The sequence below is a fragment of the Triticum urartu genome, chromosome 2 (genome assembly GCF_003073215.2).
Source record: "Triticum urartu cultivar G1812 chromosome 2, Tu2.1, whole genome shotgun sequence".
Classification (NCBI taxonomy): Eukaryota; Viridiplantae; Streptophyta; class Magnoliopsida; order Poales; family Poaceae; genus Triticum; species Triticum urartu.
Genome location: NC_053023.1, coordinates 667,912,410 through 667,918,353, shown reverse-complemented (window position 1 = coordinate 667,918,353; position 5,944 = coordinate 667,912,410).

Sequence of the window (5,944 nt, the reverse complement as noted above, 5' to 3'; positions counted from 1 at the left end):
TGTCGCCCCCTTGGGCAAGAAAAAGGTGGCGGGGCTCCGATCTGCCGCCTCCATCCCAGCTGCCAAGGTGCCGGGGCCTGCTGATGATTAGTTTTCCTTCTGTCGACATCGTTTGGGGGCTTAGCTCGATGCCTTGCCTTTCCTTACGTATCTGCCCTCCCTCTGGACTGCGTGTATCTTTCTTTCTTCATGTTATCCTTCGTCGTTGTCCTTGTCTTAGGGTTTGTCCCTCCGGTGTGTTCGGTTGTAATGGGGAGTAACCCGGCTAGAACTATTCGTGTCTTGTCCTGGAACGTCCAGGGTCTGGGGCTAAGGACAAATGTGATGTTGTTAAGAACTTGGTGGCTTCTTCTAATCCCTGTTTTGTTTGCCTCCAGGAGACCAAGTTAGCTTGCTTGGACTTCCGTAAGGCTGTAACCTTCCTCCCGGGGCGTCTCTCGGATTTTGTCACTAAAAATGCTGACGGGAGCCGTGGGGGGTTGTGACAGCATGGGATCCGTCTCGCTATGCTTTGGTTTCCTCTTCGGAGTCGCGTTTCTCTCTCACCTCGACCTTTGCTTGCACCTCCTTAGATGTGCATATTGTGATCACCAACGTGTACGGCCCCTCCGACCACTCGCTCGTTGATGATTTCGTTGACGATATGGTTGCATTACCTTCAGGGGTCTCGGATGCCTGAATTGTGGCCGGAGATTTCAACCTCATTCGCTTCCCGTGCGAGAAAAACAATTCCCATTTTGACGCCGGGCGAGTGTCTAAGTTCAACTCGTTGATCAACTCCCTTGCCCTCCACGAACACCATCTTTCGGATCGCCTGTTCACATGGACGAACCGGCAGGATAACCCCATCCTTGCTCGGTTGGACCGCGCGTTCTTTGACAACAGATGGAACACGACCTTCTCCAACTCGACCCTCTCCTCTCTCCCTCGCACCATGTTGGATCATGTTCCGCTTATGATCTCTGCGTCCACCAAAGTCCCTACCCCACTCGTTTCTTCTTCGAAACTGCTTGGCTGACCAATCCTATGTTCCTCCCCTCCACTCTTCCTTCCTAGACCGGATCGGTTAGAGGCACTGGGGCCGGGGGCCTTCTCTCTGCCGAAAAGAAGGCGTTCAGGTCTGCCTCTAAGGCATGGAAAAAGCACCACCGGTACATCCCCACCTTTGATAATGATTGCCGGTTTCTGATCGAGTTGCTTGATTTTGGGGAAGAAGATCGTTCTTTGTCTGCAGATGAAAAGTTGCTGCGGAGAGATGCTCGTCAGGCTCTCACGGCATCAATCCTCCGCCAAAGTGAGCACTGGCGTCAGCACGGGAAACGCGCGGTGTGCGAGGGGGATGAGAACACTCAGTTCTTCCATGCATCCACCTTGCATCGACATCGCAGCAACGCGATCCCCGTCCTGGAAGTCGAAGGGGCGCGGTTTGTGGACCATGCAAGAAAGGCCGCTACGCTGCTGGGCTTCTTCTCCAAGCTTATGGCCCAGCCGCGTCGGCCCATCTGGTGGTTCTCGCTAGCTGGGCTCTACGCCCGTTCTGCTCGGGTGGATGGTGCGCCCCTCGTAGCCCCGTTCTGCCGAGCCGAGATCAAGGCGGCGGTTGATGCCCTGGACCATACCAGTGCCCCTGGCCCTGATGGGCTGAGCCCCGCCTTCAATCAAGCAGCCTAGGAAGGGCTTGCTGCTGATGTCCAGAGGCTATTCGACGACCTCCATGCCGGCTGCGTTTCTCTGGACGGGATCAACCGCGCCTATGTGGTTCTTCTACCTAAAATAGATGGGGTCCCGACACCGGCGGATTTTAGGCCTGTCTCGCTTCAAAATGGAGACGTGAAGTTCCTGTGCAGAGGGCTAACAACAAGGCTTCAAAGGCAGATTATTGCGCTGATTGACAAAGATCAATCTAGGTTTGTGAGAGGGAGAAGCATCTCGGAAAACTTTGTGTATGCCGCCGAGCTCATCCAGTGCTGTCACAAAAGGGATGCCCCCACGGTGGTGCTCAAACTAGATTTCTCCAAAGCTTTTGACTCAACTAACTGGGAAAGCCTTCGCGCCATCATGGAAGTCCGTGGATTCCCAGCGCCCTGGTGCGATTGGATCGATGAAATCCTCTGCTCTTCCTGTTCGGCAATTCTGCTTAATGGTGTGGCTGGGAAATGGTTTGAACTGAAATGCGGGCTCTGTCAGGGGGACCCGATCTCGCTGTACCTCTTCCTGATTGTGGCGGATGTATTGCAGCAGCTGATCTGGCAAGATGATGTGATGAAGCACCCGTTGGTGCCCGATGCCCCTGCGGTGGTGCTCCAGTACGTGGATGACACCTTGATCATCATGCGGGCGTGTGAGGAGGGGGCTGCCCGTCTGCGAAGGATTCTAGACATGTTTGCAGATCAATTTCACTAAGAGAACCTTGGTCCCGATTCATGTCGATGCGGTGGTTCAAGAGATGGTTGTCCATGCATTAGAATGCTCGGTCTCATTCTGGTTCGACAACTGGCTGCCCTGTGGCACCCTCGCCGCGACCTTCCCTGCTCTCTTTTCGCATGCTGTTACTCCCGAGATGACTGTCTGGGAGGCAAGAGAGGAGGGCCTTCTTAGGCACCTCGTGCCGCGCCTCACGCGTGTGGGCGAAAACGAGCTAGGTGTGGTCCTGGCAATGATGGAGGCCCAGCCGGCGAGAGAGGAGGGGGATGATCGGTCTCTCCTCCACATCACGACACCCCGCGGCACCCTATCAGCTGCCATGGCGTACAGACTGCTGAGGTTTGGTGGCCTGGTTGCTCCGTTTGCGACCTCCATCTGGGAAATGAGAGCGCCGTCGCGCGTCAAGTTCTTCTGCTGGTTGATGGTGCAGAAACGTATCCATACAAGAGATGTCCTGCTCAGAAAACACATTGTGGAGCCTGATGGTGCTGGGTGCCCCGTGTGTGAGGAAGAGCTGGAGAGTGCGGATCATATGATCTTCTCCTGTCCGTTTGCAAGATCCTTCTGGGGGCGGATCAGCGTCAACGTCGAGGGGGTGAGCGTGAGCTGCTTGGATCACCTGGCCTCTGCGGCGAGCTCGGCGGTCGGCTCTGCACCTGAATTCGCCATGCTATGCTGCTGGCACTCATGGAAGCACCGGAACGCGGTTGTGTTCCAAGGGAAGCGTCCTTCTCTCGCTCGGTTACTTGGCTCATGTAAGGAAGACGTGCTATTGTGGCGCGGGCGCATGAAAGAAACCTATCGGACCCATGTTGAAACTTGGATGCAGGCTTTGGGGTAGCTAGGGCAGTTTGTTCTTTTTCCCTCCCCTATGTAAAACTACAGTGTGGTGTCCTGTCTCATGCTTGTAATCACCTCCTCTGGTTAATATATTCAGGTGGGGGAAACTCCCCCCCCCCCTTGAAAATTCAAAAAAAAAGTGTAATCGGGGACAGGTGTGCAGAAATCCTTGAGAAAAAAGATAATCACAATGAAATGCTACTTTCCAGGGATTTATTGTGGTCCTTCAATTTTTCAGTAGGGAACTCAAATGGTTTGTGGAGAGAGGAAGTTGATTTTCTTCTTATTGCACTTTGTTTTCTTCCATTTGTTTGAGTCTCTTGAAAGCTAATGTTGTTGTAGTGTCTTTTTTTTACATTTTCATTTTGTTGGGAGAAAGATGATGCTCTTTCTTGGGAAATTTCTTATGAGATAGAACAATAGTCCTCTTAAAAAGTTCTTCCCCAAATGTTTTTGTGTGTGCAACTACGATCGGTTTTTGTATTCATTTATTGTACAGTTTTATTCTGCAGAAGCGGCAAAAAGGTTAATTATGAGGACGGCGAAAGACTACATATCTTAGTTACCAGAAGCTGGGTTATCAAAGCAATCTACATGATCTATCTCTGTCTATGTAGCTTTTCTTACAAAAGTTATGTGATCAAAACAATCTACATGATGCATATCTGCCTATGTAGCTTTGCTTAGTATAAACTGATCTCATGGTTTTCTTTTAGCCTATTAACCTACTATCAATGTAATATATAGCACTATGTATGAACTATTTCCTTATGTTTAAAGAATATCGGTCTCTAAATATTCCAACTTGCATGTCTTGAAAATTTGGTTTGCTATCGCCCTTCGCGCCATCGGTGCAACTGGTCATCTAGCATGGAGAAAGGTCAAGCGTATGATTTCGCCTTCAAATGCATTTTCAAGGGACCTGATCGTCTACTCAATATAAGCAAGTTGGAAGAGCCCCTTGTTATATAACGTAGTATTAGTATAGATGCCTACCAAGATTTCTATGCTTATCATCCTTTTGAATCTTATTTAATCACCTAAGACCATCCTATCTATTAAACGTCGGTCATTTGCTCCTTAGACGGTTGTGTGGTTTGCTTTTGAAATAGCTATGATGCAAGAAATATATTCTTTTGCCTTCAAGTGCACGTCCAAGGGCCTCTGCATAATTGTTTATCACTATCGCTTGCTTGCTGCATGCAGTATCATGAGTTGTGCTTTGGCAGGAACAATACTTTAAAAAATTGTTTCTTTGTCTATTGCTCTGCTCATTGCAAGTATGCAAGCTCTGCTTTTTGAAATTCTTGGTGTAAAGAAAAATATTTTTGTTTGTTCTATCAAGAATATTAGCTGGAATAAGTCCAGATGTATGCCAACTAAAAAGTCTTTTATGCGTTTATTTTCATATGTTTCATTCTGTATCTACATATTTCAATGCACACTCTTTCAATATTTGGCTTGCGCTCGGTCTTTGGCCATGGGCGCAACGGGTCATCAGTGAGAGGAAAGGCGGAGGGGACGATGGAGGAGATCTCCATCACCGGGCCGCCGCCGCAAGCAGGGAAGAGCCGCTGAGGACGAGGCTTGCCTGCTCCCTCAGCATGCTCCCATCCGTGCTCCCCTTCATTTATTCTCCATCCAACAGCCAAAGTAAAACATAAAATCCCGTGTATTCTCGTATGTCTTCCTCCGAATACCCGAACAAGGAACAACCATCGTGCTGCTCGACGAGTTGAACGCCACACTCTAGTAATCCTTCGACCAGGCCACGGCCTCGCTTGTGTCATCGGCCGCGTCGGCCTAGGACCTGACGGAGGAGTGCAACGGATGGGGCCGACGCCATGCTGGCATGGATGGGTCACCGTACGGCCTGCCGGCGGCAGCAGGGCAAGCTCGCTGCGTGGGGCGGAGAGGCGATTCTGGACGGCGGGGGGCGTGCGGTCGACCGGGACTGTGTTCATAGTTAGGCTGGCACAGAGCTGCACGTCGATACAAAGAAGGTCTATTGCAGCTTGTAGCTTTGGCTGGGAGTGTGACCGATGCCGGCGACACAAGCATGACCGATGTGAATAGAGTAACAGACTCCATGCCATTTACGTGTATGTAGGAGAGGATTGCATGTATTACGGGATACAGGTGGATGAGGATTAGACCGGTATTCCTGATTATTTTTTGGTAGTGAAAAAAAGGACGAAGGGTAAAGAAATTACTGAACCGTGCGATGGGGAAGGAAGGACGTCCGTTAATTATCGGTACTAGCAGTGAATGCCATTTTTTTTTAAGTTAAAGCAAAGCTTTATAACTTAACGGTGTACGGGTAAATCACCCGCAACACAAACAGCCATTTGGGCTGGTACATCGGACTCCCACTCGACGGCCGAGTTTGCAGGGTACATACGACCAAGGCTTGCTAGTTCATGAGCCGCGGAGTTAACACTACGCCGACACCATTTTATTACAAATTTAGAAAACCACAGTTTAAGCTGGTATTTTGTGTCCTCGATGACAGCAGCGTACGCCGAAGAATCGACCTTCCGAATATCCATTGCTTCTGCCAGCAATTGTGAATCAGTTTCAAACTCTGCTCGAATAATCCCCAAGTCAGCTGCAAATGAAACAACATTTGACAACGCCACGACTTCCGCTGCAAAGGCATCTTGGATGAGTTCCTGTCTTC